At 40.5% G+C, this 21,497-nt stretch overlaps 2 long non-coding RNA genes across 2 annotated transcripts; both read left to right on the top strand.

The window, feature by feature from the left end:
• The first annotated feature begins 12,106 nt into the window (after positions 1–12,106).
• Positions 12,107–13,295, top strand: LOC118209768. The gene is made up of 3 exons (XR_004761765.1): positions 12,107–12,187; positions 12,643–12,703; positions 13,164–13,295. It is a non-coding gene; the product is annotated as an uncharacterized LOC118209768 (long non-coding RNA).
• A 4-nt stretch (positions 13,296–13,299) lies between these two features.
• Positions 13,300–13,840, top strand: LOC118209769. The gene is made up of 2 exons (XR_004761766.1): positions 13,300–13,538; positions 13,582–13,840. It is a non-coding gene; the product is annotated as an uncharacterized LOC118209769 (long non-coding RNA).
• Positions 13,841–21,497: the final 7,657 nt, after the last annotated feature.

Below are 21,497 nucleotides of genomic sequence, written 5' to 3'. Positions count from 1 at the left end.
TCCACCCTCGGTAATGAAGTAATATTTTTCACCAGGTTGTCCACTTTTATATAGCCTGCATGAAACAACACGGTAAGAACGCACGGGGCGAATTATCTACGATGCGGTTTTAGTAGTCCATCTTCGGAACATTGTAGTTTTACCGCGGCAGACAAACGTCCATAACATCCGCTGTCGCATAATTGTGTAGCCTAGTGTAGGTGCAGTTGGATTCTCTTAGGGAAAGACAACCGCGGTGCTAAGTCCTTTTGAATTCTCCTTCACATCTTTCCTTAGCCTCATGACGTTTTCCATCGAGGTCAAGGAAAAGTGGTTAAGAAAAGGCATAGGACGTCATTTTTTTGACTATTCGGACGCAGCCTATGTCTGTAGCTTTCTTCTTGTAAACTGGGCGTTGCATGTAGAGGGAGTGTCACACATAAAAAAAAATTTAAAAAAACTGTTTTGCATTCATACCTTTTCTGTTCAGAAATGTTAATAAACCACTTCAGATCACAAAACACATGTAGATTTTAATTTACAGACGTGACCCTCCCCCCTCACGAAAATCTATATCCACAAACACAACATTTTTTTACAGGTTCAACTTGCAGAGTACAAACACAACCCATAAGTTGCAAGCACAAGTCATTGCTTACAAATACAAAATACTTCTGGCATTAATTTGAGCCCATACAATAACTGTTACACGACTGCTGTTTGTGGTGTTCACTCGCTGTGTGATGCTGTCATAAAATTTTCCCCTACCGTGAAGACTGCCTTACTTATTTACATTTTGGACATTACATTAACATTACATTACATTAACGCCATCAGCGGTGATTAACAAATTTACCAAGTATTTTAATAATGGATTTGCAGGCGTGGATTTCAAATTATTTGTATTTTCTTGTAGACCATTAAGAGCAATGGAGAAGAGCCAACGTCCTAATTGTCAAATGGTCTGTACCCACCGCTTACAGCCAAGTGCTAGTTATTTCTGGCTGGACCGCAATAGCAGGGCAGTCCTCAAAACCATATACTAGGTTTTGACCTGCCTTGTTAATGAAGTGAAAGAAAACCACTGGGTGCCCTAGTGACGGGTGCTGAGCTGAAAAATGAGCAGGCAGAGAATCCCTTAAACTGATTGACGTTATTATTAGTGTTGTTGAGGAAAACCTCCTCTTAGGTGGGTGAGTCGGCGATGTAAGAAAGACTAGAAACTGATTTCTTCCAATACTCTTTTATTTTCTTCTTCTTAACTTTTTATTTCACATAGGCCTATGGGAGGTCTCCAGTACCATAAAGACACACAGAGAGCTCTCCGAATTACGTTTTACATCCTTTTTTATACATTCAGATCTCCCTCTACCATGATGTATCTTCCCTCTAAAACAACCAATCCCAGCCTAGGTCACACTTATGTTTCACCAGCTAGTTTAACAATAGCTATTATATAATTTTCAATTTCAATAAATGACATATTTCACCACACACACTTACAGAGGTATGTATATGCATGTCTTGAATAACAAGCATTTGTTCTCATGATTAAAATTTTTTTAATCTTCCGGTTCCAATGTACATGCACTTTAAATGCATTCAATACATGCTGTAATCCAAATGAAATATTTAACCCATATACATACACATCAACAAGTTCTAACAGAATGTGTATATTATTACTGTTCCTGTTATCAATTTGATTTTCATTTATTCATTTTAATAAAATATAATCTATACAATAACTAGATATAGCAAAACAGTTCTTTCTAGGTCGGTGTGTCCTTTCTCTTCTCTTGCAACTCAAAGGTCTTCTGCACAAGACTGTTTCCCAACATAAGTTATTTACAAAATTCCAATAAATAAATGTTTAGTTTTCCTCCTGCAACTGGGATACAAAGATTCTTTAGATCGCATACATCAGTGTACAAAGAGGCCACAGTCTTTCCTTAGTTACAAATTCTTAGACATAACACCTGCTGTTCTTCATCGACCTTCACATAATTACATACATTTAACTATATTCTTGATCACTACAATCTTTTAAAATGTAAAAAACATTAAAAGCCTATAGGAGAAGCATACGTCCACAGTCAACTTTTTTAAAATTATTGTACTTGATTAGAAATTACATATTACTAAATATGATAGGCAGTTCTCCTCAGTTTAGATGAGAAAAACACTCTATTTGCGTTGCAAAATTGTGCACATTTCAATCGACATTAGCATACTAAAAACTGGAACGTACAGACTCTGAAAATGTTCAATGCAAAGATCTGGAATACGCAGATTTTGTCATTTGAATGAGCACAGGTTAGATGGCATTTTTGAGTTTATAATTAGGGGCCAAGCACCGAAGGTGCAGGGCACCTATTGTAATCGTTAGTATTATTATTATTTCTGCAATGCGAGTCTATGGCAGCCCATAGAACCAATTGGTGGTTTTTTATGAAATTTGGCACATTGATCAAGGATAGGCCAATGTATCCAGGCATCGAATTTGGGGTCAATCCATCCAACTCTGTAGCGCCACCAACAGGCCAAACTTTAAGGTACATTTTTGCTTACAACTTTTGAACCGTTTGTCCTAGAGTTGTGTTTCCCCTGAATCCTTGGGTCATTGCCGTTAAAACGAGTCATGATAGATTTTCCGCCATTTTGAATTATTCGAAAAACCTACTTTTGTGAACTAGTCCTAGGGCGTTGATCCGATCACCACCAAATTCGGTACGTATGATTTACAGATGGTGCTGACCAAAAGTTATTCACAGAATTTGGCTAAATCTATTTATATGGCCACAATGAGCCAATGAATATTGAGAAGGGCGTGGCTTGTAACATGAAGGTGTGTAAATTCTGAACGGTTTCACCTAACAGCATGAAACTTGGTGGGCCCATCAGCAGATATAAGTGGAGGCTAACCCTCTATTTTCGGCCCAATCAAGCAATGTGGTGGCGCTAGACAGCTTATTTTCTATTTAGGCATAACCGCTGTGCCGATGTTTTCGAAACTCGGTACACATGTATTGGGGCACTCTATATGGACAGGGAGGAAATATGACGCCGATTGGCCAAGAGGTGGCGCTGTCATGAGCAAAAAGGTGTTTTTCTTAGATAATTTTGCATTAAGCATATCTCCCTCCCCATTTGAGCTACATTCATGAAATTTTGCACATATGTGCAACTCGTCAAGGGTAACACGTTTCCAATAAGGACCCATAAGCCCCGCCCATTGGATCGTCCGCAAATTAGACATTTTTTGTCCTAGAGCTGTGATTTTCCACAAATTAAACTTTTTTGACAAATGCTTCAATTGCTTTCTGCCATGGAAGTCTATGGCGGCCCCTATAACCGACTGGTCGGTTTTTACAAAACTTTGCAGAATGGTAGAGGGTTATGCCGTTCTCCCTGCGATGGACTGGTGTCTTGTACAGGGGTTTTTCTGGTTGCTTGTCCTCCTGGAGCCCCTGTAGTGCTTGGCCCCTTCATTGCTGCTCACAGCTATATTTTTTTATTTATTTATTTGATCTTCATAGCATGGTGTGACGAAGTAAACTGTGTTTATGTAACAGACTTTTACACTTACCAGTGCAATAGCAGACAAGTTCACTGCTAAATACGGGCCTCTAGATTCACTGCTGGAGTGTCCAAACAAATCTCTGAGTCACGTAAGAGGCAATGCAATCACTTCGGAATGATAAAGGGTGCTAGAATGTAACAGAATCACTTTAAACCATTTAAGGTATTAGTTTAAATAGACCATATGTATCTCTATGATAACCCCAATGAAGGTAAAGCGTTATATAATTATAAAGGTATAAAAACTTCTTCATAGCTCAGAGGAACCACCAAGCGTTTCCAGGCTTGCTTGGGGCACTATCTGAGGTTGTCCGCTTCTGCTCCAGATGCTGGCACAATAAACGCCTAGACAAGCAACGCGATGGCTAGCTACTAATCAGCAATAAAATTTTATGAGAATGATAGCCAGCAGCTAAGAAACTAACTGGCGCTAAAAAATTGTTTAAAACGAAAGCCAGCAGCTAACAGGTACCAAAAACTGTGTAAAACGATAGCCAGCAGCTACCAAGCTGACTGGCGCCAAAAAAATTGTGTTGCACCGCTAGCCAGCGGCTAGCAAGCTAACTAGCGAAAATACTAATCCAACGCTTTGTTGGAAAATTATTGATAAAACAATATTCAGTAATTGATTACCAAATATTAATGTTGCTGATATCACGATGAATCCAAATCTTTTTTGTTAATTATAAATTATGAGTATTATAAACAATAGCCAACGGCTAACAAGTTAACCAGTATCAAACCTGTATGTAGCCTACATGAAACGGTAGCCAGGGGCTAGCAAGCTGACCAGCGAAAATACAAGTTAAAAAATTTCGAAAGTTCTAGGACCGCCAAAACTTTAGGAATCTACCGCAGTTCCAGCAAGTCCGCTCGCTTCCATGTACAATAGGTGAGAGAGCGACTACCAACCTCAGCATTGCATTTTGGCCCAGTAATCCCGCCCTCTAACCAATAATACCACTTAGTAGAACATGAGTGTCAGTCGCAATGACCAATCATAAATACAAAAGAAAAAGTAAAATAACCTGGGTTACACTGAAATACAAAAGGAAAGTAAACAGGCTAGCACGTGTTACCTCGCGCTGCAGAAAGTCGTGCAACCTGGGTTACACTTATCTACAATTGAGTTATTCAGATCGTGGGCAGACTTGTTAATCAAGGAAAATGACTGAAAGTCAAGGCTATAATCAGGGGAAGTTTTCTGCCTCCTCGTTTTCAGCTCAACAGCCACCCACTGTGCCTTAAGTTGAACTATCAGTACTAGTCAGTTAAATAATGTGTGTAATAGAACACACCTTGCCACACCATATTGCCACTATAAAACTCTCTCTGTCTTTTTCTCTCTCTCTACCAAAATATAACAGAATCTGTGTTTTTTTACTTTTGTAATGTAAGCGGGACATTAGCAGTAAGATTACATTAATTTTAGGGTGAGTTGTTCCCTGTATCCTCATGCTAAAATCTACTGTAAATCCACATTTTAAAGCTGATATTTTAAAAAAATTCTTCCCAGGGGGGGCATGCCCCCAGACCCCCATAGAGGGTTTGCATCTTTAGCCGCGTTTCCATCGCAGGAACTTTACCCTGGAACTACGAACCTTTTGAGGAACTCAGTGCGTTTCCACTGCAAGAAATAGGGTCTAAATTTAGTTCTGGGGGCTTTGGGGTGGGGCGCAAGCACTGAAAATTTCTGATTGGTCGACTACTTGCAGTGTTATTTGTTTTATTTAAACCACCATGTTTAAAAATCTACAGCCGCAAACTGATTTATTTTCATAATAACTGCAAATCAAACTTGTATGTTATGCGGCGCAGTAGCCTAGTTTTGGTTATAGCCTGCCAACGTCTTGGAATTATAATGTGTACTCTTCTGTTCTTTTCTTGCTTTAGTATTCGTTTCATAAAATGCTTAGCATTCGTGCTGGGACAGCATTTTACGTACTAAAACATTCAAATGGATTAATTTGGTTGCTAAATATTTTCTTCCAGATTTTCTTTGTTAGCCCGTTGTAAATGACTCAAAACGTTTGATACAGTTATGTGAGGTATGCGGTAGTTCTGCGTAATTCACATTGGTGATACAGTAAAAGCAAATTGGAAATCACCTTCCGCACTTTTTGTCAGGGTAAAATAACAGGTTAATTCTAGTAATCGGGCCTTTAGCTTTTTCAGACTGCCGTAATTTTACTCTGCCATTCTTCAATTCCACAAAAAGACCAGGAAGACTATGAACTAATTTATGGTGCATGGTTCGCATCTGGAGGGCACACTTCGCTGCTCGGCTAGCAGTAACTTTGAAGGAAAGCAAACGGTGGCTAATTTAAATTTTCACGCAAGTCCGAGTTTTTGTTCTATTCTTGTCATTTTGCGATTAGCCTATATGGAATTGACGATGAGAAAGTAATCAAACAGCAAATTGTTTACAATGTGTGCATGTTTTCTGCTGTTGTTGCCAGTTATATTGGAAATGTGAATGCATTCTGTCGCCTCGGATGTCAAGACATGAAAGTGAATGTTCGCATAAAAACATAATGAATGTGTTTAAGAGGATATATAAAACAGTTACAATCTGACTATTGGCCTGTCATATCCTATTTGTTGCATAACAACAGTCGAAGTTCAACTACCAATGACAGTTTTGCTGACAACAGTAAAATATGGCAAAACGGCTGCAGACGAATGTTTCAATTTCAGGTGATTAAATCGATAAAAATCAATAAATACAAAAGTAACCATATATAGTCATTGTTGGTAACCCGTTGTATGTAAGTGGAATAAACCCCTCCGGGCTGTCCCGGTTATTAGAAAATAATGTAGGCTACTTCGGTGGTAGTATGGGGTTACAGAAGAAATCATAGGACAGATGGACCGATGACAACGCTTTTTCATATGTCCGTGGGCTAATTTGCCTAATCTTTGCGGGACTTTAGATCACGGTGGAAACGTGGACAACCATGGGCTGAAGGAACCTTTTAGTTCCTTGAAAAGTAGTTCCTGGGACTAAAAGTTCTGGGTACTTTTGGTGGAAATGTGGCTTTTGTCACCTTTTTCACCCCTGATGAGTTTGCAGGTCTGTTCACGGTAAAAAGAAGATTTTTTTTTAGGCTATTGATTGTGTTGAAAGTGCTGCGACGGAAACAACGATAGATTTACTCAGGTGCCACATCTGTCCAAAATGTAAACAAGTCAGGCAGTTTTCACGGTCTGGAAAAATTTTATGACAACGTGGTCATTTAGCTAACTTAGCTAGCCAACCAAACAGTCAGTAACCCAGATACTTCCTTTGTGACATTTAGGGATAATGTCAAGGAGGAAAGGTAAAAGCCAAAAAACCTTGGACAGTTTTTTAAAAGTTTAAATGAGCCCAGCATTCCAAGCCTTGTTGTAAGATTCAGTAGCCGATCAGGACTTGAATACAAGTTTTTTGTAGAGTGATATTACTTATTTAAATTAATTAATTTTGTTATTGTTGAAAACACAGCATTCCAAGACTGTACATTGTTGTCAGATTCTTTGTGTTACAGGCGTGATCTTGTGTTGTGTTGTGTAAAAGCACCACAAACCAGGATTCCCAGTTGAGCTGATTTATTCTGATAATAGACAAACAGTGCGATCACTGGACTGTTCTCAACATGTATCTTCAGCAATGGTGATCTAAAAATGTAGAAACACTCGTTACCACACACACACGCGGCCTGGTAAGGGGCTAACTTAGCTAGCAACATAGCCTACCGTTTGCTGCAGTTTGTAGAACAGATATAGTGGATATACAAAAATACAAATCTACAAATGCACGAAAGCCTTTTTCCTAAACTCCTTTAGGTACATATGCATTGATATAACAATATAATTGTGAACAAATATGAACAATCTCTTAAAATAATTGGCACAATGTTAAAACGTGACCTACTGCTTGCATGGGCAAGTTAAACTGGGAAGAACGTAAAGTGCGTCATTCCCTTAAAGGCAACTACACAAGTATTTTAAAGTGACAGAACACTAGATCCAAAATACACACATACACCTCTGGTACAATGGCAAGTGTAATCATTATAACCATGTTACATTTGTAAGACTCTGCTATGCTGTAAATAGTTGTTGATTTTTTAAATGTGTGTTGTATAAATGACTTATTTATAACAACATTCACATTACGTAGTGTGGGAAAAACAGGACCCAGCCTGGGCCAAAAGAGCTGGGTGTTCTCCTCACACTGTTGAATACTTCTTCAAAATACTTCTTCAACTCCTTCAGAGTCTGATGCAACTGGATTTATTGCAGGTAAATGAAAGTTAACATGCAAGAACCCGGGCTAATCGGAGCATATCAATACAAACAGTCTCAAAGCATTCCACAAGACACTTCACAGAAAACACATAAGATGCACACACACACAGACAGACAAGACACACACACACACAGACAAGACACACAAGACATACTAAACTCCCCTGGGGCCGAACACTCCCTTTAATCCTATCTTGTTAGCTCCTCCTGCTGTGGAGCTAAAGCTTGGACTGTCCCTCATGCTTACATCATTTTACTTTACTCTTTCCCATACATCATTGTTTCGCATTTTCCAGACACCATTATTTCCTTCCTTTCTTTCATTAAAAAATAGGCATTCCCTTCTCTTATCTAAGTCTTCCTCCCCTTCTTGGTGTCAGACATGTATTCACTTCATTTATCTCCTGCTGGATTTTATCATTCACAACACGTTTGTATGAAAGGCCTAGTTTGTATGCCAGAAGCTGTGCTTTCATTGTATACGGACTTTTACAGCTTGTGTTTTATATTTAGTGCAAACCTCTACAGATTATTACTGTTTTGACAAATATCTGGCGATTGCTAGTTCTACATATACTTCTTTTGTTAATAATATACTCCATCTTGGTGTTGATGGTTGGTGATCTTAAATGCATTTCCTTCCCACATTCCCCCCTTTGGAACTTCTAAGTTCCATGTCAATATTACTAGTAATAGCGGTGATGCTTGATTATTGGCAAATTCGGCATATTAATTGTCTTTACTGGCGATATGGACGCCTACTGCATGTCCCGAACAGGGCTGTGGCAGCGCATTCCGGTGCCCACGCGATCTATCTGGAGGACGTGTACCGCTTGTAAAGTGTCTCCAATTACACCAAGTGCGTTTTAGATGTACTGGCTAATTATATCTGTCTCGGGAATTTGGATTTATGTGATCGCTAATAGTGTTATCAACTGTATTTAAAACAGGTGACGCACAGAACTGCTGCGGATTACAGGTTAGTATTTGATGAATTATTTTGTTTAAATTGTATCCAATGCCACAGCATTCGTTATAGAAGAACTGGTTAATTATTTCTGTGTCGGGAATTCAGATTTATGAGATCGCTATTCACCTAACGAACTGCGGAAGCGCATTCCGGTGCCCACGCGATCTATCTGGAGGACGTGTACCGCTTGTAAAGTGTCTCCAATTACACCAAGTTCGTTTTAGATGTACTGGCTAATTATATCTGTCTCGGGAATTTGGATTTATGAGATCGCTAATAGCATAATCAACTGTATTTAAAACGGTGACGCACAGAACTGCTGCCGATTACAGGTTAGTATTCTATCAATTATTTTGTTTAAATTGTATCCAGTGCCACAGCGTTCGTTATAGAAGAACTGGTTAATTATTTCTGTGTCGGGAATTCAGATTTATGAGATCGCTATTTGCCTAACGAACTTCGGCAGCGCATTCCGGTGCCCACGCGATCTATCTGGAGGACGTGTACCGCTTGTAAAGTGTTTCCAATTACACCAAGTTCGTTTTAGATGTACTGGCTAATTATATCTGTCTCGGGAATTTGGATTTATGAGATCGCTAATAGCGTTATCAACTGTATTAAAAACGATGAGGCACACAACTGCTGCCGATTTCAGGTTAGTATTTGATTAATTATTTTGTTTAAACTGGTTAATTATTTCTGTGTCGGGAATTCAGATTTATAAGATCGCTATTCGCCTAATGAACTGCGGCAGCGCATTCCGGTGCCCACGCAGGTGCTTCTTCGTTCACTGTGGAGCCCAATCGCCCCTTTTATTTACCCCACGCATTTAAAAGGCCTCATTATTCACTAAGCTAGCTGCATTCAAAATCCGTTTTAGAAAGACGCTATGTCTACGAACACACCGTTTTAAAAGGGTGACAGTGCTAGGCAGATGAATTTGACTGTCATATGGTTTACATATGGTGTTTTTATTAAATTATGTTGTTGGGTTGCAGAATCAGGAGGCTTTTGTGGCAAGCAAGGAGCATCAGAATTAGCTTTAGGCTACTCAAGAGCAGGACTGTATGCACCTTAACCTAATCTCTCCTCGTCAACACACTTTCCCCCCACGTCACATCCTTACTAGGGTAGTCTTCCAACTACTCTCGGGAAAGTAATACAGTGCCTCCTAGTGGTCAGAATACACTCAACCTGTAACATCTATTATTGAACACAACAAATTGCATGGTATGAAACGGGAATGAACTATTTTTTCTTGATAAAATCATTGTTTTCATAGAACTTACGACCAGAGATGTTTGCTTAACCCTCTGGGGTCGAGAGCTCCGCCGGCGGAGCTCGACAAGAAGAAATTAACTTTAGTTTCTATTTGGATGATTAACTTCACGTGCTGTTATCATACAGACGCAACAAAAACATTGACAGAAACCTTAGAATCGCGACTTTCCAATGCGCCTATTGGCAAATAATATAAATTGTTTTAAATGTTCCAAATTTGATTAATTAGATCATGTATGCTTCGCTAAACTTTACTCATTACTATGTGAATTTCGCTCAGCAGGAAGTCCGCCCAAATCGCATTCACATGTTAACAACATTTTAATTACTCTCCATAGAAGGAGACTAAAGGAGGGGCGATGCGAGATCCATGTGAGAAATGCCAAGTCAAAGCGGGATAGAATGTCACAGAGTGTCGCCTAATTCACTTCTTTTGAGGTGAACATTTCGTTTAATTTTGGAAAATGGTCCGTCCGGAAGCCAACACTGATGAAGAGCGGTGTCACTTCGAACAGCGAACTGATCCAGCTGAGGATCAACTTCACGCGTAAGTATATTTCTTATGATCATATTGGTAAATATGTGTACTGTATTGCAACGTATCTGTGTGTTTGTAGGAATATCCAGCAATGTGCGCGTTTGTAAATTCCCACACTACGAACGATTCGAACTACTGTATCTCAAAATTATTGGCTAGGCTCTCTGCGTCTGGTTGTGTTAGAAGTATCAGGTAGACTGTATGTTTTTCGATCATATTCGTAATAAATAGCTCATGCCTGGTGTGTAGTGGCGTGGCTAGGATTCTAAAACTGATGTCCTTGCACAATCGATATTAGCATTCTCTAAGTAAGTTCGGGAAATAGCAATAAAATAACCACTTAGCTAAACAGACCTAGCCTAGTTCAGATTGAGATTGTTATTGATGAGTTGCGTGTAGTTTAGTTGGAATATTAGTGTTTATTTAGTTAAGCTAATGTTTTTTCGTTGATAGCTTGCATTATTTGTAAATGTGCTGTATTACATTATCTGTGTGTTTGTAGAAATATTCACTAATATGCCCGTTTGTAAGTTCCCACACTACGAATGATTCTAACCATTGCTTCTCAAAATTATAGGCTACCTCTCTGCGTCTGGTTGTGTTTGTTTGGTTCTTTGTTTGTATATGATGTCACATTTCATAAATTTTGTTTTCATTAGTTAGTGGTTTGTCCCTTTTTTGTAAAGCACATTTAATTTTCACCTGTTGAAAGAAATGTGCTATATAAATAAAGTTTTATTTGATTTCACATTTCCTAACAATTTTGTTTTTATTATATTTGCAGAGATGTTGATCAGGAAACACGGCCTAGTTCACCACTAGCTAAGAAGCCAGGCAGACGTTGCAAGAGTACACCAGTCTCATCTCATCTTCCATGCAGTTTACTTCAATAAATGTTCTAAAATCAAAAGTTGTCTTTGTTTCTGTCTTCTAAATGGCTCACTGAGTCTTTGTCTTAGTGGCGGGGAGGCATGCGGCCAGGTGTGAATAGCCTACTTAGCTGGCAGGTATTCCTACCCAATGCATATTCATTACAGAAAGGCCATTTGCCCTCCCTTGCCAACCTGGTGTTGAAAAATAGTAGTCACAACACTAACTTTTAGCAATTTATTTTATATTTCTCAATGGATTTGCTAAAATATTTTGTCATCTTTTGATACCCAAGACCTTGAAGAACACATTTCCGTGACCAAAAGTCTTATTCACAATTGTTTAGTGTGTTTTATTACAACATTCCTGTGCATGTTCAATACTACTGTTTACAGTTTGTGTGTTTTTAGAGCAGTTTACAATCCACACATTATTATGACCTACTTACTGCTGCCATATTGTTGTAGCTGAGTTTGTGCTGAAAACAAAAATATGAAACACTTTGGAATCACTGTGTATAAAGTTGATGAAATTTACACAAATGTCAGAGCATCGCACAATCACCGGTGTGCCTCATTTTACCCTTAGACCCCAGAGTGCGACTAGAACTACAAACCAGAGTGTCTGCATAAGGACGGTCCAATTAGAACTACGAAGCAGAGTTTTGCTTGACAACGGTAAGATAATATGCCCAAACGCCCGCAGAAGAACATTTCACGTCCAGCTGATTAAATCTATAAAAATCAATAAATAAAAAAGCAAACTCATTGTCATTGTTGGTACACGGCATGAAATTGATGTGAAATTACAGGGAAATTCCTACAGTAACCTGCTGTTTTATTGATATACGGCACATTGCTTAAGACAGAACAGCATTGTGGGCGTTTTGCTCTTAACTGCATAACACCGTTTGAATTTTCAGTAATGAACTGGAAATTGCAATGGATATTGGGAAGCCGTTGGTTAGTAGTGGCGGCAGGGAATTTGCTAACAAAGCAATGCCAAGTTTCGAGTGTCACACCTAATAGGCTACGCGAATTTAAAAGTAATTATATCACAATTTGTTCGTTTTTGATTTCCAACAGAATACGTTGATCTGTATTTCACATAAATTTTCTTGTTCTTTTCCAAGGCAACCCTGTACTTTGAGTATTTTTTGTTGCAGCTGGCTAGAGTGTCGCCGGATTGTGCAGGTAGGCTACGTGCGTTTCGAATTCATCAAACTAGTTAGTATCATAACGGCCAATCATTCGCCAGCGATAGCTTAGTATGAAAGCATGTTTACATGTCAGTATTGTGGTCACCAATGCTTAACGAAGTATGCGTTTGTTAGGCATATGAAAGTACATGCGAGTCTTCCAACCGCGTTGTTTAAATGCGCCTTTTTTGATTGCTCCCGTTCGTTCAGAAACATGACGCAGTTGGAATGTCATGTATATCGAGAGCATAAAGATAAGAGGAGAGCACAGGTAACTGCAATCGAGTGTGTATCTTGTCATGTAGAATTTTGCAATGTTAGATGCAATGATTTATCCAGTTTAAACTCTCATTTGAAATCTCATATCGGAGAGGGCAGGGCCGTTTCTTGTCCATTTCGTCAGTGTGGGAGAACGTTTTCAGTCGTCTCTTCCTTTATTTCTAATTTTTCCACAGTACACAAGTCTTGTACAGTATCCAGTCTTCTGGGCCATGTAACAGTAGGAACAGAGACGAGACTAACGGCAACCAATGAACAAGTTGAGGATGTTTCAGTGTTGGAGGGGGATTTGACTGACGACGTAACGTAAGTGATGATAACGAGGGAGACCAAGCAGCGGTGCTGCCAGAGAGAGCAGATGAATCCCTTTTCTTGAACAATTTGGCTTTCTTTTATTTAAAGTTGCAGGCAAAACTTTTACTGCCAGCATCAGTCATACAGTCTATTATTGAGGATTTTCAAGCAGTGCATGATATCAGTCAGTCTCATTTACTTCATAAGTTGGACGAAAAGCTGGTATCATTGGATATCTCTGACCGTGAGAGAGAGAGGTTCTTAAATCCGATTGGATATCTCTGACCGTGAGAGAGAGAGGTTCTTAAATCCGAGGATTTGTTTCGGGCATGCAACACTGGTACCTTGAAAACTGATCAAAGACAAAAAACGGTTTTTAAAAATCAGTTTAGATACATTGAGCCAGTCCCACCTTATCTTGGAAAGAATGATATGGGATCACAGAGTGGCTTTAGTGAAAACTTCAGTAAAGGCACCCATTTCTGCAGATTATGTACTAGAGCCCGACCGATATATCTATAATATATTAATATATATTATATAATAAACAAAAAAAAAACGATGATTATTTATCTGTACTTGTCTGCTTGAACGTTGTAATTGCTATTTACTACAATTATCCAGTAGAGGGAGCTCTAATACAAGTGTGAACTGCAGCAGCTGACGCGCTACTTCTCTAATAAGACGTTTGTTACTCGTGCCTCATCCAATATTCTCCACTGCAAGACTTGTCTGCACAGATTCGGTTGCGGCAATAAAGGTATGTAGATTTAGTGAAAGTTTTTAATTAAATGCGTTTATACGACCACTATGTTTATCAATCCTCATTATCAAACGAGCGAGCTAGCTAACATATTTGGTTCACTTTAGCAAGCTAGCAAGCCTTTATGAACTGGAAGTGAGCACATAAGCAGCGTAGGATCTACATTTCCAGAGGACATCGCTGTATTCTCAAATAAATAACCAGCCAAAATAAAATGGTGATTGAATGTGTCACACATTTGTTTTTTTTTTTTGTTGTTTTTTATCTGAGATAATGATATTAGCTACTATATGATGTTTTGTAAATAGCCAAGGCGTGATTGCAAGCGAGTGTCATCTTGTCACGCGTCATCGTAGCAAGCTAACCAGACAGTAAAAAAGCAGATAAAACACTTCGAACATGAATCATTTTAAGCCATGTTATCTAGCTTTGTCGTGATAACATGAGAGAAGGATTGCTGTTGGAGAACTGAATCAACCAATAGTTAGCGCGGGTAACCTGCACGAAAGCTCATACATATAAGAAAATACAATAAGAAAATATAATTAATTTAACTTACTGAGAAAATATAATAAGAAATAACGAGGCTGTGTCATAGCTAATGCGTTATTGCGAGCGAGTGTGTCATCTAGTCACGCGTCAGAGCGCATTGTAGTTATTTTCACCGTCTAATTCTTATGGACAGGGAAGCTCGTTTGATAGTCTTAGTAGGAATAAAATAAGAAAATATAATTAATGTACTGAGAATAGATACTAAGAAATAATAATAACAAATTAATAATAACAACAATAATAATAATAATAATCATAAAAATACATGTTTGAAACTGGAAAAGGGATTTTTTACATTAATTTTTTTATAGATGTTGGAAAAGAAAGGAGTAAAAGCAAGGTGTGGAGTTATTTTGATTTCACACACTTAAATATAGTGTTAATATGTATATTTAATTTAATATCATCTTTAACTTTTTTTATCTAAAAAGTTTTGTGTGTTTATTTAAATTTTTTTTTTGTTTGCTTATAAGTTAAATGTTCTTAAATATAGAAACTTTAATAAAATATAAGTTTTTCAAATTGATTTGAAAATGTTGCACTTTTTGACAAAATATCGGTCAAAACATCGGTAATCGGTGGGCTAGGACTCCCCAAAATCGGGATTGGCACCGGACCCAAAAATCTGGCATCGGTCGGGCTCTATTATGTACTGTTGGCCATGCTCAATTTTTGTCATCTCCCTTCACAACAGGTGAAAAGAAAACAATTGCATCATACAAAGACAGCGTGCAGCACAGCATGCAGCATAACGTAAGTACATCAAAACTGTCACTGGGAATTAAATTTGATTTGATTCCAAATTTATCAAATTAACCCACTTCCATGTGTGCCAACTTGGTCTGCCTCCTTGTCTGGGCCATGACTTATTTGAGGGTATCGTCGCATATGACTTCGCTCTATACCTAAGTCATTTTGTCACAAATCAGAAATTCTTCACGTATAGAGAACTGAATGGACAGCTTAATCACTTCAGGTACCTCGGCGATGACGCCAGCAATAAGCCATGCGAAATGAATCCAGGAAGTGAGAAATTGAGTGGACATGCTGTCCAGAATTGGTGTTTCCTTAGACTTCTGCCTCTCTTGATTGGGGACAAAATTTAAAATCCAGTTGAAAATGAAGTTTGGCAATTTGTGTTGCTGCTAAGGCAAAAAGTTGAAATTGTTTGTGCTCCTGCCATTGCAACTAGTCAGATGGCCTACTTGAAAGTCCTTATTGAGGAGTATTTGCCGAGTCGACAGTATTGTTTTCCTAATCACCCACTTAAGCCGAAACATCATGTAACCCGTTAGAAAAATAGCAACGTTTTAAAAGAGTCCTGTAGCTTTAAGAAAAGGGAGGCTCCCTACCTAACTGTTAGGAGGACTTGTTTTGCGTCCCTAATTAGTTTTATTGGCTGTAACAGGCAGTAATGTCTTAAGATCATTCTGGAAAATAGTTAGCCCCGCCCACTCCCAGGGACTTGGTTGAGACTGTTTGTCGCACAGCAAGAGGGGAGAACGGGAGAAAGAAAAAGACGATTAGAAGTAACAAATCATAATCGTTAATTTAAGCAGTAAACCTAAAGAGTAGCTCCGTAAATGACCCACGGACCAAATATTTTCCAGATCGCACACTTCAATCTCTTTCCTTGGGATCTTGGTAAGTTAAATGTTAAATTTGCTAAAGTATCGTAACTGTAGCAGCAACACGTGTGCTATTGACTCTGTGTTTCCTTGAAAATAGCATTAGCCACACGTGGCGTTTAATATTTTTCAGTTTGCACACTTCAGTTTCTTCCTTTGGGATTTCAGCGAGTTTAAATTTGAAATTTAGCTAAAATATCGCCATTGTAGCAGCAACACGTGTGTTATTAACTCCGTGTTTCCTTGAAAATAGCATTAGCCACACGTGGTATGTATAGCTATTGAGTTTCTCTCATATAAAGTTGAATGTTGCTATTTGAAAGCGTGAATCGCACTGTTATTGTATCATACGTGTATGAATGTGCTATGTAACATGTGTATGAATGTGCCATGTAATAACCTTGTGTTAATTTTAAGTAGGCTATAGCTCATTCAAGGTGGCTATTAGTTGAGCCTATGCACTTAAATGAAGTTAGCTAATGCAGTACTGTTAGAAACCATGCACTAGCGCTTAGCAAGTGCGCTACATTTGGGTATATGATGTAGCCATATCTTCTATTGTGCATGACAGTGCAAGAGGGTTAGTTCACATGCATTTAAATGATTTTACAATCAACTAATGATTTACTTGATTGTTAAAGGTTTATTGCCATGTATTTATATTGAGTTCATGGTTTAAAAAATTATTTGCTATAGTTACATCAGAATCAGAATCAGAATCAGAATCGGGTTTATTGCCAAGTAGGTTTACACATACAAGGAATTTGTTTTGGTCAGGTGGTGCGTAACAGTGAACATAAAATAAGATAAATAGAGTAAGATGAACAATAGTGCAGTAAAAAACATAACAGACATAACATAACATAACATAACATAAACATAGTGCAAAACAATAACAATAGTGCAAGGGGATAAAGTGGTTTTAAGTACAGGTGCTGTCTGTTGGTGTCCGTGGGGGTCAGGATAACAGTACAGTGACAGTGGCATCAGTGGGGGTCCCGGGCCTTGTTGATAAGGCCAGCTGCAGTCGGGAAAAAACTGTTCTTATGACGTGAGGTTTTGGTCCTGATGGACCGCAGCCTCCTGCCGGAGGGGAGTGTTTGCAAGAGTTTGTGTCCAGGGTGGGAGGGGTCGGCCACAATCTTTCCTGCCCGCCTCAGGGCCCTGGAGGTGTGCAGGTCCTGGAGGGATGGCAGATTGCAGCCAATCACCCTCTCAGCGGCGCGAATGATACGCTGCAGTCTGCCCTTGTCCTTGGCAGTGGCAGCAGCGTACCAGATGGTGATGGAGGAGGTGAGGATGGACTCAATGATGGCAGTGTAGAAGTGCACCATCATTGTCATTGGCAGGTTGAACTTCTTCAGCTGCCGCAGGAAGTACATCCTCTGCTGAGCCTTCTTGGTGAGGGAGGTGATGTTCAGCTCCCACTTGAGGTCCTGGGTGATGATGGTGCCCAGGAAGCAGAAGGACTCCACAGTGTCGACTGGGGAGTCATGCAGGGTGATGGGGGCGGGTGGGGCTGCGTTCCTTCTGAAGTCCACTACCATCTCTACTGTCTTTAGGGCGTTGAGCTCCAGGTTGTTATGGCTGCACCAGGACACCAGATGTTCAATCTCTCTCCTGTAGGCAGACTCATCCCCACCAGAGATGAGTCCAATGAGAGTGGTGTCGTCTGCAAACTTCAGGAGCTTGACTGACTGATGACTGGAGGTGCAGCTATTGGTATACAGGGAGAAGAGTAGAGGAGAAAGGACGCAGCCTTGAGGGGAGCCGGTGCTGATGGTCCGGGAGTCGGAGACGTGTTTCCCCAGCTTCACGTGCTGCTTCCTGTCAGACAGGAAGTCGGTGATCCACCTGCAGGTGCAGTCAGGCACGTGCAGCTGGGAGAGCTTGTCCTGTAGTAGAGCCGGGATGATGGTATTGAAGGCGGAGCTGAAGTCCACAAACAGGATCCTGACATAGGTTCCTGCAGTGTCCAGGTGCTGGAGGATGAAGTGGAGGGCCATGTTTACAGCATCGTCCACAGACCTGTTGGCTCTGTATGCGAACTGCAGGGGGTCCAGGAGTGGGTCCGTGATGGTTTTGAGGTGGGACAGTACAAGGCGCTCAAAAGACTTCATTACCACAGAGGTCAGGGCGACGGGTCTGTAGTCATTGAGTCCTGCGGTCCTTGTTTTTTTGGGGACGGGGATAATGGTAGAGGTCTTGAAGCAGGCTGGTACGTGGCATGTCTCCAGTGAGGTGTTAAAAATGTCTGTGAACACCGGAGACAGCTGATCGGCACAGTGCTTCAGGGTGGAGGGAGAGACAGAGTCTGGTCCAGCTGCTTTGCGGGGGTTCTGTCTCTTGAATAGTCTGTTAACGTCCCTCTCCAGGAGGGAGAGAGTCGTCATTGTGATAGGGGAGGGGGAGGGGGCCTCTGAGGTGGGTGATTGTAGAGAGGCCCGGGCTCCTGCTGAGATGGGGGAGGAGGAGCTGGTGGTCTGGAGCTGGTGAATGGGTTCACGGGGGATGGTGTCAGGACTGTCCCATTGTCTTTCAAATCGGCAGTAAAACTCATTCAGGTCGTTGGCCAGGCGCAAGTCATTAGTGGAGTGGGGGGCTTTCGGTTTGTAGTTGGTGATCTGTCTGAGGCCCTTCCAGACAGAGGCCGAGTTGTTTTCTGAGAACTGCTGTTGGAGTTTCTCAGAGTACAGTCGTTTAGCATCTCTCACCGCCTTGCTAAACCTGTATTTAGACTCTTTAAACCGGTCCTTGTCCCCACTCCTAAATGCTTCCTCCTTTGCCAGCCTTAGCTGTCTGAGTTTAGCTGTAAACCAGGGTTTGTCGTTGTTGTAGATAACCCTGGTGCGTGATGGTACACAGCTGTCCTCACAGAAGCTGATGTATGATGTCACAGCCTCTGTGTACTCATCCAGACTGATGGTAGCAGTCCTGAAAACATCCCAGTCAGTGCAGTCCAAGCACGTGCGAAGATCCTCCATAGCTTCACTGGTCCACTTCTTAGATGTCCTCACAACAGGTTTGCAGAGTTTTAATTTCTGCCTGTATGCAGGAATCAGGTGGACTATGATGTGGTCAGAGTGTCCCAGTGCAGCGCGGGGGACGGCGTGATAGGCACGGTTGATTGTACTGTAGCAGTGATCTAAAGTGTTCTCCTCTCTGGTCGGGCATTTAATCAACTGGTGGTATTTAGGCAGTTCGTGGCTGAGATTCCCTTTGTTAAAGTCGCCGAGGACGATAACGAAAGAGTCCGGGTTTGTCCGCTCCACACACAGTATCTGGTCGGCGAGCGTACGCTGTGCCTCCTGCACGAGGGCTTGCGGTGGAATGTAAACACCGACCAGAATGAATGAAGCGAACTCGCGGGGGGAGTAGAAGGGTTTGCAGTTGATGAAAAAAGTTTCCAGAACAGGAGAACAGTGCTGCATAATCACTGTAACATCTTTACACCAGCCACTGTTTGTATAAAAACAAATACCTCCACCTTTCATTTTGCCGGAGCGCTCTGTGTCGCGATCCGCTCTGAATAGCTGAAAGCCTGCCAGCTGCAGCGCAGAGTCCGGTATCGATCCACACAGCCAAGTTTCCGTGAAGCACAAAACGGAAGATGTTGAAAAGTCTCTGTTTTTATCCACCAGTAGCTGGAGTTCGTCCAGTTTATTGCACAGCGATCGCACGTTAGATAGAAATATTCCCGGTAACGGAGTGCGTAGACCGCGTCTGCGGAGACGCACGAGCGCACCGGCACGTTTCCCTCTCCTCCGGCGTTTCACTGCGTGAACAAGGGTGAGCGTACCTTTGACAAAAGTGACCAGTAATTCCGCAGATGTGATGAGAATGTTCGGAAATAAATCCACAGGAGTTGTTACCCTGATATTCATGAGCTCTTCCCTGGTGAAAGAGTTCCGGATGCTATCGCAAAACACTGAATTTACAAACAAAACAAGGCAAAACAATGCGCACCAACACACCGAGGCAGCCATCCGCGGCGCCATCTTGATCGACTATATGGAAAATACCTTGCTCATAATTCATGATTAATGGTTAAAGAGTGATAGAATATTTGATAAAATGAAACTGTACAGTTGAACATTTATAAAGTGTACTATTTGGTTTATTAGTAACACTTTTACACTTTTGAGGTTACAATGATGCCTTAAAGAAAAAAACTAAGATTGAGAAAAGTATTCAGTTGTTATAATAGCCTGTTGTCATACAGGCTGGGTTTTTTGGATACCTGAGAAGAAACCTGTGAACCTAGGATTCTCTCCCTGACGAGGGAGATGGCGAGCCGACCAGCTTGATCAACTTGATTCATCTTCATCCATTGAGGAAGAACCCCCTGATACCCCTTGTTTCTCCCAACCCCACTCTGGTGTGGTAGGATTGTGATTGAGAAATTACACAATTTTATTTGATACTTTATTTTTTGTAAAAAGGGTACACCCAACCAACAATACTGACTTGAAACTAACTAAATTGAACTTGACCAATTGAACTGAACCAGACTGAACAGAAGACATTCAGAACTGAATGGACAGTGAATACAGTTACAACACTCAGGACATTGATATGAAGACAAATGAATGTGTTTGAATGTGATAAGCTTTACATATTGTCATTACGTTTTCTTTAATACAGTTCTAACCATTTTGCACTTACTTTCTGGCTCCGGTTGTTCATTGTGTCCATCTCTTCATTCATAACCTCTCCTTACGAACCTAGCTTTAACCTGAAAATATTTACCTACTGCTAAGTGACCCTTTAGGTGGGTTACAGTCATCATATACGTGACTATGCTGAACTGATACTTTGCTTTGGGCCTCTTATTCGCTCTTGGACCCTTAGGTTTGAGAGTAAACACACTTTTTAAACAGTGTGCTCGCAAATTACACAACTTCAAGAATTTGTGATCTGTTGATTATTTAGGCCTCCAGCTACGTAGCTCTGTGGCTGTACACAATGTCACCGTTAAAGGCACAAGCTACAAAAAAAGCCACGTGTGTTGTCTTTGAGAAGAATGATGAGGGACTAGTCTTTGGCAAGATAGAACTGATTCTTGTTTGCAACAGTTGTGTTTACTTTGTCACAGAGAAATGCCAGTCTGATTTCCTTTTTGATCAGGGGATTTACTGCCTAAAGATGGGCTCAGAGAACCCCATTTCAAATTATTTCTGCCTCGAACATGCAAGCCTGCTTGACTATTACCCTTTGCCTGTGTACAACATGTTTGGTCTGTCTCTAATAGCCCTTCGCCACTCCTTTCCTTC

The sequence above is a fragment of the Anguilla anguilla genome, chromosome 12, assembly GCF_013347855.1.
Source record: "Anguilla anguilla isolate fAngAng1 chromosome 12, fAngAng1.pri, whole genome shotgun sequence".
Classification (NCBI taxonomy): Eukaryota; Metazoa; Chordata; class Actinopteri; order Anguilliformes; family Anguillidae; genus Anguilla; species Anguilla anguilla.
The sequence above is the reverse complement of the archived record's forward strand: the minus strand, read 5'-3'. Positions and strand labels throughout refer to the sequence as shown.